Genomic DNA, 20273 nt, shown 5'->3' on the forward strand with positions numbered 1-20273 from the left:
AAATTTCATGGGAAACTCTCGACCACCACAGAATGATTCACTTTACTATGCTCATGGTGGGTGGGAGTATCAAGAACATGAAATGGGGTACTTTCCAGAGCCACAAAATGGTCCTTATTTTGGTGAAATTGATCACTACTCAAGTTGTGGCTGGGAAGGTCAAAATCAAAGAGATTTCACTCATCCATACCCCATTCATCAAGAGCCATCACCTTTCAATTATACAACCTCACCTCCAAGTTTTACATGCCTAAATTCTTCATCATTTGAGTATGCCTCAGCACAAAAGTCTATCCAAAATCCATACAATTCATTTCACCATCCACAAAACTCAATCCACTACCCACAAGAGTCATACCACTTTCAGAACACACAACCACAAAACAACCAATTCTATTCACAAGCCAACCCCGCCCAACCATTACAACCTACCTAACCGCCTTTAGATAGACTTGCTAGGATGGAACTCATCATGGAAGAGCTCAAAAAAAGTAGAGAAGAAGAAAGACTCGCTAGGATAGAACTCCTCCTTGAAGAAATAATAAAGACAAACGAAGAGGAAAAAATAGCAAAAAGAGACCATGAAGAAAAATTGAGACAGAATGCACAACTCTATTCTGAAGAACAATTCATTGAAGAGCTGAGATCACAAAGAGAGACCACTCCACTCTCTCCAGAAACAGAGGAGTTCATTCAAAGGTCAAGAAAACGGGAGGAAGTCAATCAAGGGAGCCCACACTCCAATGAAACAGAGAGTTACATAGAGGGTGAGTTCATTGAACCACCAATTCAAGAAGCTCTTGATGAAGAGGATGCTCCAACCATCATACAATACCCAAATCCTAAAATCAAGGTGGTGAAGGCAATCAACATGAGCACTAAAAAGAGGATGGTGACCAAGAAAAGAAGGACAATATCCATGAAGAAGAAAAGGTCAACCAAAAGCCATCCCACCCTTACCCCAACAAGCAAGTTTACACAAGCTAACAACAAAAGAAAGCTTGCTGGGGTGAGGCACTCAAAACAAGGGGCATTAACTGGCTCCTCTTTCCTCTTGAGGTCATTCCTCTTAACAAACTGGAAGAAGAGGAAGAAAGTCATGAACAACATGTCAAGCTAATGACATTAAAAGAGCGCTTGTTGGGAGGCAACCCAACCGTAGGTAACATTTTCTTTCCTTGCCTAGTTTACTTTCAATAATTTGGCATATGATTGCATTCTAAGTTTGGTGTTGCCATGCAACAAAATGATTCTTAATTTTCACTGGTTATTTGCATCATTCTAAAATGATCACACTAAGTTTGGTGTTGCCACTTAACTTTCATGCAAAGTACCATGCCAACACCACTTATTAATGCAATCACATTGTCTCTATTTGTATCTCTTATGCCTTTATTGTATCCTTAATCTTGATTGCTGAAACACATGCATACTCACACTTCTTTCTAAGACACTCATGATCCATCATAGACCCCATCACCACCGTTTTAATTATTGCTTGAGTATAAGCAATCATTCTAAGTTTGGTGTGGGAAGGGGAAGAATAGGAGGAAAGGGGCAACAACAATGAAGATGAACTACAAGGTGGTAAAGTTCCTTTTTCCTCTTACTTATTTCCAGCACTTTAAATTGCATGATTGTCTTCTATTTTCTTTGTATGCATGTGTGATTACTCCTTGTGAATAAGCATAATTTGATATTTGATGTTGATCTGGTATCATGACTATCATCTTGAATTTTGCTTGCGCCCGTTACACTTAAATTGCAAATTATTCTTCTGAAAGGAAAATATTGAAGAATTTTATAAATCTTGGGGCAAGCAAAAGATTAAGAGGAGTGGAGGTTCTGATTGTATGATTGTGTATTGAGGTTGCATGTTTCTGAAAACTTGCATGGGAGCTCATAGACAGGAAATAAAGTTTAGAGAAGTATTATGGAATTTCTCAAACATCTATTAATCCAAGAAGCAGTAACAAAAGAAAGCAAAAGAAAAAGAAAAACAAAGAACAAGCCCAAGGCTCTGAGCATCAATTACTAGGAAGAAAAAGAAAGAAACAAGAACTCAAAGAGTTATTGTCCTAGTTAAATGCTTGTGGTGGATTTGTATCAAAGAGAGAGGCTTGAGCAAGTAAATCCTAAGGGGTGCTTCAACACCTAATACCTTAGACCAACTGGTTTGGGAGTATTGATTGAAAGCTTATCTTAAAAAGCCGCTTTGATACATGACACCTAGAGTCGAGGCCAAATTCCAAAAAAAAGAAAGAAAAATGCTAGAAAATAAGTGCTGCTTCAAGGTGACAATCTATAAAGAGATTTTCATAATATCATTTGAATGAAAGTCCTAAGATCTAAGACTTCCAAAATGTAAGGACTAATGAGCACTGGAATCCTTGCATAAGCATACAAATTAGAGTTCACCCCACTGCCACTTATTCACTTCACCCACTAAGGCATCATAAGCAATTCTTCAATACATTTCAATTAAGAGAATTCTTTGTGCATAGTTCTTTTCTTTCTTGGGGACAAGCAAGATTTAAGTTTGGTGTTGTGATGCCAGGGCATCTTGGCTAGTTTTACTAGCCATTTTTAGTATGCTTTAGGGTGGTTTCATGCATTTTTCTAGGAAATGAGCAAGTATTTGGATGAAAATGCATTCACACCATGATTCAAGCAAACATTGTGAATTTTGAATGATTTCATGAGAATTATGCATGAATTGAATGATAAAATGGATGATGCATGATCCCATGATTAAGAGCAAGACTTTGATGCACTTTGTTTGATTGATTTCAGGTAACAAGAAGCAGAGAAGAGCCACGTTAGTGGCTACGTTAGTACCACTAACTTGGCTACTAACGTTGAAGGAAGGAAAGTTGGAACGTTAGTGGGAACGTTAATGGCATCAACTTTGAAGAAGGAGCAGCGTTAGTGGCAAAAGTGAGTGCCAATAACGCTAGCGAAGGTGCAAGAAGACCCACGTTAGTCTCCACGTTATTTACATTAACGTGGGAACTAACGTGGAAGTAAAGGGAGATGCCAACGTTAGTGGAAAAGGTGATCTCCACTAATGTTTGCGAAGCAAAAAGACCCACGTTAGCTTCCACGTTAACTACATTAACATGGGAACTAACGTGGAAGGAAAGGGAGATGCCAAAGTTAGTGGAAAAGGTGATCTCCACTAACGTTTGTGAAGCAAAAAGACCCACGTTAGCTTCCACGTTAACTACATTAACGTGGTAGTTAACGTGGGCAAAAGTCTCACCCAGCAGCCTAACCATGACTTCTTCAAACAAGAATAACTTGAGCCACAAAGCTCCAAATGAGGTAATTCCAGTGGCATTGGAAAGTAGGATTCCAGAGCTTTCCAAGAATATATGGTACTATACGGTGGACTCTAAATTTGAGGGAGAAAACCTGCCCCGAAAGTGCAAAGATGAACATGGTATCAACCTGTAGTAAGGCCAGCTGACCTCTTCACCTTCCAAGAAGTATAACTCGAGTTGTAGAGCTCCAAATGATGCGCTTCCAAAGGCGTTGGAAAGTAGACATCTAGGAATTTCCAAAAATGTATAATAGTATGGGGTGGACAGAAGGTTGAGCTTCAGAAACTGGCAATTTTCAGCCCCTGATCGCGGACGTTATTGGCACTCACGTTTGCTAATAACGCCAACCACTATGCCAGCAACCCTGTCCCCTTCAAAAGAGCATAACATGAGTTACAGAGGTCCAATTGAGGTGATTCCAGTTGCGTTAGAAAGCTGACATTCAGAGCTTTCCAACAATATATAATACTCTATAGTGAGCATGAAATTGAAGCACAAACCAGAGGCATCTTTTAAGCCCCAAAAATACCAACTGGGTAGCAAGTGTGACGTTAGCCACACTAACTTCAGCACAAACACCACACTTGTAGCGTTATTGTGGCTAACGTTAGCACTGACATTAGCACCTGGACCTCAACTTGATTCTCTTTCAAGGACCACCCAACCTCAAGGAAGCAAGCCCACAAGTGTCAACCAATCAAGGCCACAAGAAGCATCTAAAATATGAATTTTCATTTAATTGTAAATTGCTTTTAATTTCATTTTGTAATTTAGGAGAGCCTATATAAGGGCCTTAGCTTTTACATTCAAAGGACATTCTGGAAGGGGGGACTGAAACGGGACAGACATTCGGGAAGGGGGGATTAGAGAGGGGTCTTCGGACTCCCTCCCCTCACACACTTTTCCTTTTCTTTCTTTTCTTTGTACTTTTCATTTATGAATTTTGAAGTTTCAATTTTAGTTGTAATCTTCATCTTTACTTTTCTGCACTTTCTTTCTTTTCTATTTTTTTGTAGAGCAATGACCAACTAACTCTTTTCATTGGGTTAGAGAGCTCTATTGTGATTCAATGGATCAATTGTAGTTCTCATTCTTCTTCTTCTTTCTTTTCTCTTGATTTTACTAGAAAGCTTTCAATCTTCATCCAATTGGGTAGTTATCTTGGAAAAGAAGCTATTCATACTTGGATCTCTTCTGAACCTTGGAAGAGAAATGAAGAGATCATGCTAGAAATGCTTTCTCATGTTGGACCAAATTAGGGTTGGAAGGATATGGTGACTATAATTCTACCAACACTTGATTTGGGAATGCATGTGGTATAATCAGTGACCATACTTCATCTCTTCTCATGAGCAATTGACCAAGGAATTGGCTATTGATCAAGATTTGAGAGATTGAATTACAAGGAATTGTAATTCGATCACTTAAGATTGCTAAGGAGATCAATGAACACATTGATTGAGGAAGAGATGAGAATGAACATGATCCGGAGGATTGCAATATCTCTTGATCCCAATGTTCATTTTATTTTTAGTTCTTACATTTACTTTTCTTGTCATTTTACTTTTCTGCACTTTATTGCTTTTCCTTTATTTTCTGTCAATTTACAATTCCTGCTGCTCATTATCTAAATCTGAACCGTCTGACTAGGATAATTAATCAACCATTGATTGCTTAATCCGTTAATCTCTGTGGGATTCGACCTCACTCTTTTGTGAGTTATTACTTGACGACAATTTGGTATACTTGCCGAAGGAAATTTGTTGAGAGACAAGTTTTCGTGTGCATCAATTCTTCTATGTTACAAATTACTCTTTTGAATTAATGTTATTTGAGGTATTTCAATTTATTATTGCTCTCCTTTATTTACATTACTGTTGCTTCCAATCTGAAGACATTTTTATTCCGGTAAATTTACATTTTCCCTTTTTGGTCTTGGTTAAGAAATCAGTAACTCAGGAGTTATCAAACTCAAACATGATTGATAATCATTATCTTTGCTAATTGAATTGAACTTCAATAATCCCAATCTTTCCTTAGGGATTAACTGGGATTTGAGGATCTAACTAATTAGTCACTTGACTTTCCCTTGCTCTAAGTGGAATTAAGGTTCAATTTTCATCATCATTGATAAGGATAACTAGGATAGGACTTCTAATTTCTCATACCTTGCCAAAAGTTATTTTACAGTCATTTACTTATTTTAATTGCAATTTAAATTACTTGTTCCTTATCTTCAAAACCCCGATTTACAATTTCCATAACCAATAATAAGAACATACTTCCCTGCAGTTCCTTGAAAAGACGACACGAGGTTTGAATACTTCGGTTATCAATTTTTAAGGGGTTTGTTACTTGTGACAACCAAAACGTTTGTAAGAAAGGTTGATTGCTTGGTTTAGTAACTATACTTGCAACGAGAGCTTACTATAACTTCTAAACCATCAATCCATCAGTTCTTTCAGCCATATCTCTTCAAGAAGTGTTCAGATGGAATCCTGAGAAGATGTGTTTCACAAGAAGAGGGACGAGAGGTCCTGTGGAATTGCCACGGCTCGTGCTATGGAGGCCATTTTGGAGGGGAAAGAACTGCAGCCAAGGTGTTACAAAGTGGATTCTTTTGGTCCACCCTTTTCAAGGATGCCAAAGAACTAGTAAAGAACTGAAATAAATGCCAAAGAGCTGGAAACTTACCCAAAAGAAATCAGATGCCACAGAATTTCATCTTAGAACTGGAACTGTTTGATGTGTGGGGAATCGATTTCATGGGACCATTCCCAACCGCATATTCAAACAAGTATATCTTGGTAGCAGTGGATTACGTTTCCAAGTGGGTAGAGGCTATTGTAACCCCAACAAATGATAACAAGGTGGTCATGAACTTCCTCAGAAAGAATATCTTTAGCCGGTTCGGAGTCCCACGAGCACTCATCAGTGATGGAGGGAGCCATTTTTGTAACAGACCACTAGAAGCTCTTCTCCTACGATACGGAATAAAACACAAGGTTGCCACGCCTTACCACCCCAAACAAGTGGGCAAACCGAGATATCTAATAGAGAGCTAAAAAGGATTCTGGAAAAGATTGTAGGAGCATCAAGAAAGGGCTGGTCGAAGAAGCTAGATGATGCTCTTTGGGCATACAGAACGGCATTTAAAACACCAATCGGGATGTCTCCATATCAACTGGTGTATGGAAAGGCCTGTCATTTATCATTGGAGCTGGAACACAAAGGCCTCTGGGCTCTTAAGCTACTAAATTTTGATAGCGTTGCTACTGGTGAAAAAAGGATCTTGCAGCTGCAGAAAATAGAGGATTTTAGATCTCAAGCCTATGAAAATGCCAAGATCTCAAGCCTATGAAAGTGCTCCTCTACAACTCCAAATTAAGACTTTTCCCTGAGAAACTCAAATCAAGGTGGTCAGGACCATTTCTTGTCACAAAGGTCTCGCCGTATGGACACATAGAAATCATGGAGGAAAGTTCGAAGAGGACTTTCACTGTGAACGGACAAAGGCTCAAACACTACATCAGGAACATAGGGGAAAACCCCAAAAGAAAAAAGGAAGTATCATCTCAACTAATGGAGAAATTGTCGAGCTAGCGACGCTAAAAGAGCGCTTCGTTGGGAGGCAACCTAACCTAAGGTAGTTTCTTTTTCATGATCATTTCAATAAAAGTTACAAGTAGTTTTCCCTGTATTATGAGGAGCTAAGTTTGGTGTTGCAAACCAAAACAATCCAAGAGTGAATGTGTAATTCTATGTTTGGTGTTCCACCAAAGATTTTAGTTAGAATCACACTACACCTCTTCAATGGCAAGTTGTTAGCCCCAACCAATCAGGGAAACCACTTAACAATAGTTTAGTTTCTAGTTCATAGTTGTTTTAGCACATGAGGTTCTCTGCATGTATTCAATCTATTGCATTATGCAAGGAACTAAGTTTGGTGTTCACACACCAAATTAAGTTCAGAAATTCACAAGCATACATGCATACTAACTATTTCTCAAGTGCTTTGGGAACAAGCAACTTCCAATAACTTTGCAAGAATTCACTCAATCTTCTGGAAAAACAGTCCACCATCATCCAAGGAGGTAAAGAAGGATACAAAAGCTATGGATGATGACAACAGAGGGATAGCTAGAAGTCACCACCAACAGGTTGTATTGTTACTTGATTCCATATGCTTGGAAATGCTCAAATTGGAAGTCTAAATGTGCCCCTGATTAATAGTTACACTTTAGTTTAAGTCATTAGAATTTAATGTTTGTTTTTTTTTTTTTGCTTCTGTCACATGTGTGCTGGTCCAAGTTACCTGTTTTCATTTTCATCCTACTTACTTGTATGCTTGCCCTTTGAATTTAATAAAAGAGAATGTTATGAATGAAACTAGAGTAGGGTTCATATGGTGAAATAAGTCCTCAAGGTTAATGGTGTGGTAATAGATTAGCTAAGTTGGATCACCTATAAGGTATGAGGGCACTTATGTGTATTGAAGTACATGCTTGAAGCACATTCTATGAGATTAGCCAAATGATGACAAGTCATCTTATCCTAGTTTTTCAAGCATTCTTTCACTTGTTTTATAGGTTTATACACTTTCTTGAGTTGCAAGTAAGCCATTTGGTTGGAAATGCATGTGTATTTGGATTCAATCAACCATGAGTAAATTGATGCATTTTCATGAGGTTTTGTTCTATAATTGCTTATATGTCAAGAATGATAATAAGTCTCATGATTTTAGCAAAGCTTTGATGCATTTGTTGATTGATGACAGGTGACCAAAAGGCTTGGAGGAAGGTTGAAGAAAGGGAATGGCAGAAGGCAGCAAAACCAAGCTGGGGAAGCTCAAGTTTGTGCCAACGTTTGCCTCAAACATGAGGTCAAACGTTGGCTTAAGAAAGAAACCCTGGAGAAGCCAACATTTGCACGAACGTTTGCCTCAAACTTGAGGTCAAACGTTGGTTCAAAATTACACCCTAGAGAAGCCCAAGTTTGCGCCAATGTTTGCCTCAAACTTGAGGTCAAACGTTGGTGCAACAACTAACCCTGGAGAGCCAACGTTCACGCCAACATTTGCCTCAAACTTGAGGTCAAATGTTGGCATGATTAATACCCAGCGAGGAGCCAACATTCAGGCCAACGTTTGCGCCAACGTTTGCCTCAAACTTGAGGTCAAACGTTGGCATAATTTTTATACCCAGGGAAGGCCAACATTTGCGCCAAAGTTTGCCTCAAACTTGAGGTCAAACGTTGGCACAATTTCTATACCCAGGGGAGGCCAACGTTTGCGCCAATGTTTGCCTCAAACTTGAGGTCAAACGTTGGCGCAAAAAGGTTCTTAGAGGGAGCACGTTTGAGTTCACGTTTGACCTCAAACGTGAACTCAAACGTGAGTGACAGATAGTTACCATTCTGCATAATTTTAACACTCCAACGTTTGAGTTAAAGTTTGCCTCAAACTTTGACTCAAACTTAAAGGCTCCAAAGTCCAAATTGCAAACGGATTTCTTCTCAAGTCCAAGAGCAACCAACTGAGGCTATCTTCAATCCAATTCCATTAAGGCCAAGGCCCAAATTCAAGGCTTCAAGACCATTAGAAGGAAGTGTATAAATAGGAGTTAATTTGATTTATAAAGGACGTGAATTTTTACTTTTGAATTTGTACCTCTTGGAGGATTTTTACTGTAACTTGTTTCTTGGAGGAGAATTCAATTCTCTTCCTTTTTGGTTTCTGGTTTTCTTTATTGCAAATCTTGCTTGAGTCTTGGGTGTTGAGAATTGAGGAAATTCTGTCTCAATCTCACCTTGAGATCTCTTTGTTTCTTTCTCTGCATAATTCAGATTTAGTGATTTAATTTTAAGATCTTCTACTTTTTTATTTTAAATTCTCTTGCAATTGATTTCTGAATTAGATCAAGGAAGGTAGTCAGATCTAGACTTAGTTTTTTAGTCTCTTAACCCCTGAGATCTGGAATTTCCTTTCTGTTCATCTGCTAAGGCTTCTTCAAGCCAATTTACATTTTCTGTTTGAGATCTACTTCAATTCAATTCATCTTTTACTTTCCTGCTAGTTGCAATTTACTTTTCTCTTGTTTAATTTCTGCCATCCCAATTCCCAATTCCTTTTATAATTCAAGCAATTTACATTTCTTGCACATTAAGTTTCAGTCATTTACATTTCTTGCAATCTAAGTTTCTGCAATTTATATTACTTGCACTTTAAGATTCAACTTCTTTACTTTCTTTGCTCATTAATTTACTGTAATTACCCCTCTCCCGTTAAATTTCATGCAATTTAGCTTCTGTTGGATACAAATCACTCAAATCAACTCTTGTTCGCTTGACTAAATCAACCACTAAACTAAAATTGCTCAATCCTTCAATCCCTGTGGGATCGACCTCACTCACGTGAGTTATTATTACTTGATGCGACCCGGTACACTTGTCGGTGAGTTTTGTGTTGGATCGTTTTCCACACATCAAGTTTTTCGTGCCGTTGCCAGGGATTGATCAGATTGACAATAATAAAGTGAGGTGGTAATCTAGATCAAGCACTTTTCCTTTTCTGTTTCTTTACTTTTCGACTAACCCACTAACTATTTGAATTTTTGCTTAAACCAACTAAAACCTCACTTTAGCAATATAGTGAAGTTTTCCTGGTTTTTGCTGGTTCTATGCATTCCCTGTGTTTTTGCTTGCTGAGTACATGACAGAAGTAAATTCTCTTTTATTAAATTTTTTTAGCCTATCAACTGTTTGACACAGTGTGTTAACTAACCCTCTGACCACATTTTGGCATGGGTATATTCAATCTTCATTTGGACTGTTTGTGATTGTGCAGATTATGGAGAAGAACCCAATGAACCCCAATCATTGTGGGAGTAGTGTCCTCACCCCAGATGACAATACAACCCATGAATTGGAGCATCCACTCATCACCATGAAAGATGTTGCTCAATGGCTTGAAGCTTTCCCACAAGGAAGCATCATCAGATGGGAAGATCTAGTGATTGAACTCCTGGCCAAGTTGAAACCACCCCAGGAAATTGGTAAGCTAGAGTCAGTAGTGCGACCATCCACACAAGAGAAGAGAGTGATGGAAATTGAAGGTGTAAGTGCCATCATGAACCAAAACAAGCAGATGCACCAACAAACTCTGCAACAACTGGAGTTGATAACCAGAAAAATCGATCGGCTGCAAGTTGCTGCAATAAATGCACACAACTCATGCTGGAGGCCTTATTTTAATTTGAGAATGGAGGAATACCAAAATCAAGGACAAAGGAACTTCAATCATAACAACTCCAGCAGCAACCAAAGTTACCCAACACATAATATCAACCATTTCCAACACTCACAAAACACACATCCCCAGCCCCACAACAATTCTCAAAATCACCAAAATACCTCTTCCACATCCACATTTTACCCACACAATGCCTATGCAATTAATCCACAGAACTTCCCGCAACAACCAACCCAACTCATACACTTACAACATTCTCAAAGAATCTCTAACTTAGAGATGAGGATGGAGAAACTCATGGAAGCTCAAGCCCAGATAACCAAAAATCAAGATAAATCACTCAAGAAACTTGCGGAAAACATTATGCTGTTAGTTGAGCAATTCACAAAAACGAGTAAGGAGAAGAGGGCAAATACCTTCCCTAGAGCCACTGAAGACAACCCGAAAGGCAATGAAAAAGCTGCTAGGTGGGAAAAATGGAAAGCAATCATAGAGAAAAGTGAGAGGGCTATGGAAAAAGAAACAATCATCAAAGAAAAGCACCACAGAGACGTTCCTCAAGAAGGAATAAAGGAAAGGAAGCCCACAGTAAGAAGATAGGATCAAAGGCAACAGGATTCTCAACTTCCATGATCAGAGGATGGAGGATGTCAAGCTAGTGACAATAAAGAAGCGCTTGTTGGGAGGCAACCCAACCTGAGGTAGATTTCTTTTCATAGATATTTTAATCAAAAGGTTAATTAGCTTTATCTATACTGCAAGAAGCTATGTTTGGTGTTGCACACCAAAACAATGTAAGGGAGAATGAAGGATTCTAAGTTTGGTGTTCCACCAAAATCTCATCATAAAACATATTCTCATCTTCTGCATAAAGGGTTACTAGCTCCAAGCAATCAAAGAAATTACTTAACCAATGTCTGTTTTCTAGTTGTTAGTTTTATTGCTTTTGAAAAAGAAAAAGAGTTTCACACATGGTTAATTTGATGCATGAGAACCATTGGCAATGTACTAAGTTTGGTGTTTGATGAGCGGATATTTTATACGCTTTTTGGGGTTAATTTCATACATTTTTTAGTATGTTTTAGTGAGTTTTTAGTTTGTTTCAATTAGTTTTTAGGAAAAATTCATATTTCTGGACTTTACTATGAGTTATGTGTTTTTCTGTAATTTCAGGTATTTTTCTGGCTGAAATTGAGGGAGCTGAGCAAAAATCTGATTCAGGCTGAAAAAAGACTGCTGATGCTGTTGGATTCTAACCTCCTTGCACTCAAAGTGGATTTTCTGGAGCTACAGAACTCGAAATGGCGTGCTTTTAATTGCGTTGGAAAGTAGACATCCAGAACTTTCCAGCAATATATAATAGTCCATACTTTGCTCAAGGATAGATGACGTAAACTGGCGTTCAACACTAGTTCTCTGCCCAATTCTGGCGTCCAGCACTAGAAAAGGATTAAAAGTTGGAGTTCAACGCCATAACTGGATCCAAACCTGGCGTTGAACACCCAAAACAGCCTTATGCACGTAAATTGCTTAAGTCTCAGCCTCAGCACACACCAAGTGGGCCCCAAAAGTGGATCTCTGTACCATCTGTCATAGTCTACTCACTTTTTGTAAACCTAGGCTACTAGTTTAGTATTTAAAGAACTTTTAGAGACTTATTTTGTATCTCATGACATTTCAGATCTGAACTTTGTACTCTTTGACGGCATGAGTCTCTAAACTCCATTGTTGGGGTGAGGAGCTCTGCTGTGTCTCAATGAATTAATGCAAGTATTTCTGTTTTCCATTCAAACATGCGTGTTCCTATCTAAGATATCCATTTGCGCCTAACTATGGAGAAGGTGATGATCAGTGACACTCATCACCTTTCTCAATCCACGAACGTGTGTCTGACAATTACCTCCGTTCCACATCAGATTGAATGAATATCTCTTAGATTCCTTGATCAGAATCTCCGTGGTATAAGCTAGATTGATGGCGGCATTCATGAGAATCCGGAAAGTCTAAACCTTGTCTGTGGTATTCCGAGTAGGATTCAGGGATTGAATAACTATGACGAGCTTCAAACTCGCGAGTGCTGGGCGTAGTGACAGACGCAAAAGGAGGGTGAATCCTATTCCAGCATGATCGGGAACCTCAGATGATTAGCCGTGCTGTGACAGAGCATTTGGACCATTTTCACAAGAGGAGGGGATGTAACCATTGACCACGGTGATGCCCCAACACACAGCTTGCCATAGAAGGACGTGCATGTGTGAATCAGAGGACAAAGGAAAGCAGAGATTCAGAAGACAAAGCATCTCCAAAAATCCAACATATTCTCCATTATTGCATAACAAGTAACCTTTAACCCATGCTCTCTTGTTTATTCGCAATTCAACTGATAAATACAATTGACTTCCTGACTAAGAATTGCAAGATAACCATAGATTGCTTCAAACCAACAATCTCCGTGGGATTCGACCCTTACTCACGTAAGGTATTACTTGGACGACCCAGTGCACTTGCTGGTTAGTGGTACGAGTTGTGAAAAGTGTGATTCACAATTCGTGCACCAGTGTTCCCACACCAAAGTAAGTTCAAAAGCCCATAAATAATATATCCATGCTAACCATTTTTCAAAAGTCCAAAAGGTTGTATTGTTAAGTGATTATTTTGCATCAGACACTGCTATGATTGGAAGTGATATTGTATACCTGTCTGTCTGTCTAGTATAGTTTCTCTATAATTCAATAATTGAGATGCTTGATTATTCACAACACTAGACTCTTCAAACTTGCTTGCACTCAAGATTTCAAAAAGGCATCACATGACAGTTTTTTGAAAAGAAGGATTGAGGAATTAAACAGTTTTGAGGCAAGCAAAAGATTAGGAGAAGTGGTGGTTCTAGTTGTATGATTTTGCATTGAGTTTGCATGCTTATGAAAACTTGCATGGGAGCTCATAGGCAAGATATAGAGTTCAAAGAAGTATTATGGAGATTTTCAAATATTTATTGATCCAAGAAGCAGCAAACAAAAGAAAATAAAGAAAATACAAAAACAAAATAACATGGCCCAAGGCTCTGAGCATCAATTACTAGGCAGAAAAGAAGAAAGAAACAAGAACTCAAAGATTTATTATCGTAGTAAATACTTGTGGTCAAATTGTGTCAAAGAGAGAGGCTTAAGCAAGTAAATCCTTAGGGGTGCTTTAACACCTAATACCTTAAAACCAACTGGTTTAGGAGTATTGATTGAAAGCTTATCTAAAGAGCCACTTTGAGACATGACACTTAGAGTCAAGGCCAAAACACAGAAATTATAAGCTGCTTCAAGGTGATTACCTATAGAGAGATCTCCATGATATCATTTGGACAAAAGTCCTAGGAGCTAAGACTTCCAAGATGTAGGGACTAGTAAGCACTGAAGCCCTTGCATGAGCATATAATTTAGAGTTCACCCCACTGTCACTTAATCACTTCACTCACAGGATATGACAAGTTATTCTTCAATCCACTTCTAAAAGAACCTTTGAGCATAATTCTTTTCTTGTTTGGGGACAAGCAAGGTTTAAGTTTGGTGTTGTGATGACAAGTCATCTTATCCTAGTTTTTCAAGCATTCTTTCACTTGTTTTATAGGTTTTATACACTTTCTTGAGTTACAAGTAAGCCGTTTGGTTGGAAATGCATGTGTATTTGGATCAACCATGAGTAAATTGATGCATTTTCATGAGGTTTTGTGCTATAATTGCTTATATGTCAAGAATGATAATAAGTCTCATGATTTTAGCAAAGCTTTGATGCATTTATTGATTGATGACAGGTGACCAAAAGGCTTGGAGGAAGGTTGAAGAAAGGGGATGGCAGAAGGCAGCAAAACCAACCTAGGGAAGCTCAAGTTTGTGCCAACGTTTGCCTCAAACTTGAGGTCAAACGTTGGCTTAAGAAAGAAGCCCTAGAGAAGCCAACGTTTGTACCAACGTTCGCCTCAAACTTGAGGTCAAATGTTGGCACAATTTTTATACCCAAGGAAGGCCAATGTTTGCACCAACGTTTGCCTCAAACTTGAGGTCAAACGTTGGCACAATTTCTATACCCAGGGGAGGCCAACGTTTGCGCCAACGTTTGCCTCAAACTTGAGGTCAAACGTTGGCGCCAAAAGGTTCTTGGAGGGAGCACGTTTGAGTTCACGTTTGACCTCAAACGTGAACTCAAACGTGAACTCAAACGTGAGTGACAGATAATTACCGTTTTGCATAATTTTAACACTCCAACGTTTGAGTTAAAGTTTGCCTCAAACTTTGACTCAAACTTAAAGGCTCCAAAGTCCAAATTGTAAACGGATTTCTTCCCAAGTCCAAGAGCAACCAACTGAGTCTATCTTCAATCCAATTCCATCAAGCCAAGGCCCAAATTCAAGGCTTCAAGACCATTAGAAGGAAGTATATAAATAGGAGTTAATTTGATTTAGAAAGGACGTAAATTTTTACTTTTGAATTTGTACCTCTTGGAGGATTTTTATTGTAACTTGGATGCTGGAGGAGAATTCAATTCTCTTCCTCATTGGTTTCTGGTTTTCTTTATTGCAAATCTTGCTTGAGTCTTGGATGTTGAGAATTGAGGAAATTCTTCTCAATCTCACCTTGAGATCTCTTTGTTTCTTTCTCTGCATAATTCAGATTTAGTGATTTAATTTCAAGATCTTCTACTTTTTTATTTTAAATTCTCTTGCAATTGATTTCTGAATTGGATCAAGGAAGATAGTGAGATCTAGACTTAGTTTTCTAGTCTCTTAACCCCTGAGATCTGGAATTTCCTTTCTGTTCATCTGCTAAGGCTTCTTCAAGCCAATTTACATTTTCTGTTTGAGATCTACTTCAATTCAATTCATCTTTTACTTTCCTGCTAGTTGCAATTTACTTTTCTCTTGTTTAATTTCTGCTATCCCAATTCCTAATTTCTTTTATAATTCAAGCAATTTACATTTCTTGCACTTTAAGTTTCAGTCATTTACATTTCTTGTAATCTAAGTTTCTGCAATTTATATTACTTGTACTTTAAGATTCAACTTCTTTACTTTCTTTGCTCTTTAATTTACTGCAATTAACCCTCTCCCTTTAAATTTCATGCAATTTAGCTTCTGTTGGATACAAATCACTCAAATAAACTCTTGTTCACTTGACTAAGTTAACCACTAAACTAAAATTGCTCAATCCTTCAATCCCTATGGGATCGACCTCACTCACGTTAGTTATTATTACTTGATACGACCCGGTACACTTGCTGGTGAGTTTTGTGTTGGATTGTTTTCCATACATCACTAAAAAACAAGATCCTAATAAGAAAAAGAGAAAGAACAATAAGAGTTTGAAAAAGAAAGAAAAATAATAAGAAATAAGGCTAGGCACCAAGGGTTAAAATCTTGAGGGATGCGTCTGTGGTGTTCTTGTACCAAGGATCTGCTTGGATGAATAAGTTCTTAGGAGTGCTATATCACTTGGTAACATGGGTTAACTAACCCGGGATTATCAACTGTAAATCTACTATCAAGAGCAACCTTGCTGCAGAACATTTAGTAACCCAAAGAGGTGCTGGACACCAAGGCCTCAAGGAAAGAAAATAAAAAACCATGTGCCTGTGATGTGCATGTATGGGGGAAAGAGACTTGAGGCAGTAAGTCCTTAGGGGTGTTTCAACACCTAGCACCTTGAACCAACTGGTTCGGGAGTGTTGGCTGAAAGCTTACTTTAAAGAGTTGCTGATGCCAGGGCATTTTGGCCAGTTCCACTAACCTTTTCTTTACTGTTTTAGGGTAATTTCATGCATTTTCTTAAGTAAATAAGCAAGTTTTGGGTAGATATTCACTTACATCTTGATTCAAGCAAATATTGTGAACTTTACATGATTTCATGAGAATTATGCATGAATATAATGACAAATCGGATAATGCATGATCTCATGACTTGGAATAGAGCTTTGATGCACTTTAATTGCTTGATTTCAGGACAAAGGAAGCAAGGAAGAACCACGTTAGTAGCCACGTTAGACTAATTAACGTGACCACTAGCGTGGAATGGAAGATAGCTTGCAACGTTAATGAGAAAAGTGATCGCCAATAACGTCCTCAAAAGCCATTATAGCCCATGTTAGTTGCCACATTAATTACGTTAACGTGGAAGCTAACGTGGAAGAGAAGTGAAGCAAGGAATTGCCAACGTTAGTGACACTCGCCTTTGTCACTAATGTTGGATTAAGCCACTATTAAGCCACTATTGCCCATGTTAGTTTCCAGGTTAATTACATTAACGTGGAAGCTAACGTGGCAAAAGAATTGATGGACCAACGTTAGTGACACTCACCATTGTCACCAACGTTGGAGATGGCAATCACCACCACGTTAGTGGTCACGTTAATCTAATTAACGTGAACTCTAACATGGGAAGGAGGGGCGTTTGGAGCGTTAGTGACAAAGGTAAGTGTCACTAACGCTCTCGAAGAATAGGCAAGTCCACGTTAAAGGTCACGTTAGCTATACTAACGTGAACTCTAACGTGGGGAAAGGGAGCAATAAGCAATGTTATTGGAAAAGGTGAATGCCAATAACGTTTGCGAAGGACCAAGAGACAACGTTAGTGGTCACGTTAGTGCCACTAACGTTGAAGTTAACGTGAATCAATTTTGGCTTGGAACGTTAGTGAAAAAGGTGATCGTCACTAACGTTCTCGAACCCACACTTTCACTTAATGTTAACACCACTAACGTCCTAACTAACGTCCATGCCTAACTCACACTTTCTCTACAAGCAAAGCTGAGCCCACTGAAGATTGTAACTACTTCAATTAAAGATCCAAAGGCCCATATCCAAGACTTGAAGAAGCCAACTAGAAGATCAGAAGAGTAGTATATATAGGAGTAGTTTTGAACTAGTGAAGAAGCTTTTGGCATATTGGAGAACTACACTCTGTATATTTTACTTTCCCTGCACTTTCTAGTTTTTGTTTTCAGAATGTACTTTTCATTTACGCTTTCCATTTCCAGAGCTATGAACAATTAAACCCCTTTCATTGGGTTAGGGAGCTCTGTTGTAATTTGAAGGATCAATAATAGTTTTCATTATTCTTCTTCTTTCTTTTCTCTTGATTTTACTAGAAAGCTTTCAATCTTCATCCAATTGGATAGTTGTCTTGGAAAAGAAGCTATTCATACTTGGATCTCTTCGGAACCTTGGAAGAGGAAGGAAGAGATCATGCTAGAAATTCTTTCTCATGTTGGGCCAAATTGGGGTTTGGATGGATATAGTAACATATAATCCTACCAACACTTTGATTTGGGAATACATGTGGTATAATCAGTGACCATACTTCATCTCTTCTCGTGAGCAATTAGACCAAGGAATTGGCTATTGATCAAGATTTGAGAGATTGGGTTGCCAAGGAATTGGAATCCAATCACTTAAGATTGCCAAGGAGATCAATGAATGCATTGATTGAGGAAGAGATGAGAATGAACTTGATCCAAAGAATACAACATCTCCTGAGCCCAATGAATGCCCCATTTCTGATCTTATCCATTCTCTTTACTTTTTGCCATTTACTTTTATGTTCATTTCCCCAAATCCCCATTTAAGATTCTGCAATTTACTTTCCGCCATTTCCATTTTGCTCTTTATTTCCAGCATTTACAATTTCTATTATTTACTTTCCCGCCATTTACGTTTCTGCAAATATCAACTCAATTTCTGCTTAGCTCAACTAGAACATTCCTCTGATTAAAGTTGCTTGACCAATCAATCCCTGTGGGATTCGACCTCACTCTATTGTGAGTTTTTACTTGACGACAATTCGGTATACTTGCCGAGGGAAATTTGTTAAGAGAAGTTTTTGTGCATCAAGTTTATGGCGCCGTTGCCAGGGATTGATTTTGTATCAACAATGATTAAATTGGTGGATAACTAGATTGAGCATTTTTTTTCTTTTGTTTGATTTAATTTCTGTTTGAGTGATTTACTTTTAGTTTTTGTTATTTTCTTTCCTTTACCCCTTACCCGTTTGTAGTGTTCTCTTATTTGTTACAATTCAGTTTACTAACCCACTAACTGTTTGATATATTGCATCACTTACACTAACAACATTTCTGACAAGAATACTTCCTACATTTGTCTCCTTCTTGCTTGTGCCTTGTTGGTTGTATGACAGGTAGAAGAAGCGGGGCTTCAACTTTCTTTGATTCTGAATCTGAGAGGACCTTCCTTAGACTAAGGAGGGAAGCAAGAGGAAAGAGAGTTGTTAGTGCTGAGGAAGAGGAGGAGTATTTTGAACCAGACATGGATGAGAATATGGAGAACCATCATGAAGAAGAGGCTCACAACCATGGAAGAGAAGGTCCAGTGCATCATGCTGGACAGGAGAGAAGAGTTTTAGGCTCTTATATAAACCCAAACCTAGGAAACTGTGAAGTAGCATCCAAAAGCCAACCATACATGCCAATAACTTTGAACTAAAGCCACAGCTCATCACCCTTGTTCAGAACAACTGTTCATTCGGAGGAAGTGTCCAAGAAGATCCCAATCAACATCTAACCACCTTCCTAAGGATATGTGATACTGTGAAGTCTAATGGTGTTCATCCTAACACCTATAGATTGCTTTTGTTTCCCTTTTCACTCAAGGATAAAGCATCTAAATGGATGGAATATTTCCCGAAGGAGAGCTTAACAACCTGGGAAGATGTGGTGAACAAATTCTTGGCGAGATTCTATTCTCCTCAAAGAATCAACAGGTTGAGAGCTGAGGTACAAACCTTCAGGCAACAAGATGGTGAAACTCTCTATGAAGCATGGGAGAGGTTTAAGGACTTGACAAGAAGGTGCCCGCCATATATGTTCAATGAATGGGTGCAGTTACACATTTTCTATGAAGGTCTTTCTTATGAATCAAAGAAGGCAGTAGACCACTCATCCGGGGGATCTCTGAACAAGAAGAAGACCATTGAAGAAGCCATAGATGTCATTGAGACTGTAGCTGAGAATGACTACTTCTATGCTTCTGAAAGAGGCAACACTAGAGGAGTGATGGAGCTAAACAATGTGGATGCACTGCTGGCTCAAAACAAGATGATCACCAAGCAGCTGGCTGACCTTACCAAGAAGATGGAAAGGAACCAAGTAGCAGCAATCACCACCTCATCAGCAGCTCAAGAAGGAGTGAATGTAGAGGCAGAGGGTGATCAGGAACAAGCCAACTACATTGGAAACTCACCTAGGCAGACCCATGATCCATACTCCAAAACTTATAATCCTGGTTGGAGGAACCACTCAAACTTTGGGTGGAGAAATCAACAAGATCAAGGCCAAGATCAGAGATGTCACAACCCCAACAACAATGCAGCTCACCAACATTCCACACAGAAATCATATCAGCACCCACCTAACAACACCCCTCAAAACCAAAATGGCCCTTCTCATCCCTCCAACCCCAACTCACTATCATCCGAAGATAGACTTTCAAGGATTGAAACTCTACTTGAACGTATATGCAAAGAAGTTCAAGACAGTAAAATATTTCGAGAGGAAGTGCGGTCCAATATGCAGAATCAAGATGCTGCCATCCAGAAACTTGAGACACAAATTGGCTACCTATTTAAGCAAATTCCCAGCCATAACCTGTGCAGCAACACTGATCCAAACCCAAGGGAGGAATGTCAGGCTATCACCCTCAGAAG

The 20273-nt window shown here is 38.7% G+C and overlaps 1 non-coding gene across 1 annotated transcript; it reads right to left on the reverse strand.

Annotated features, from left to right (window-relative positions):
* Positions 1-19329: 19329 nt before the first annotated feature.
* Positions 19330-19436, reverse strand: LOC112760741 (small nucleolar RNA R71). Its single transcript, XR_003181166.1, has one exon. It is a non-coding gene; the product is annotated as a small nucleolar RNA R71 (small nucleolar RNA).
* Positions 19437-20273: the final 837 nt, after the last annotated feature.

Source organism: Arachis hypogaea, chromosome 16 (genome assembly GCF_003086295.3).
Source record: "Arachis hypogaea cultivar Tifrunner chromosome 16, arahy.Tifrunner.gnm2.J5K5, whole genome shotgun sequence".
Taxonomy (NCBI): domain Eukaryota; kingdom Viridiplantae; phylum Streptophyta; class Magnoliopsida; order Fabales; family Fabaceae; genus Arachis; species Arachis hypogaea.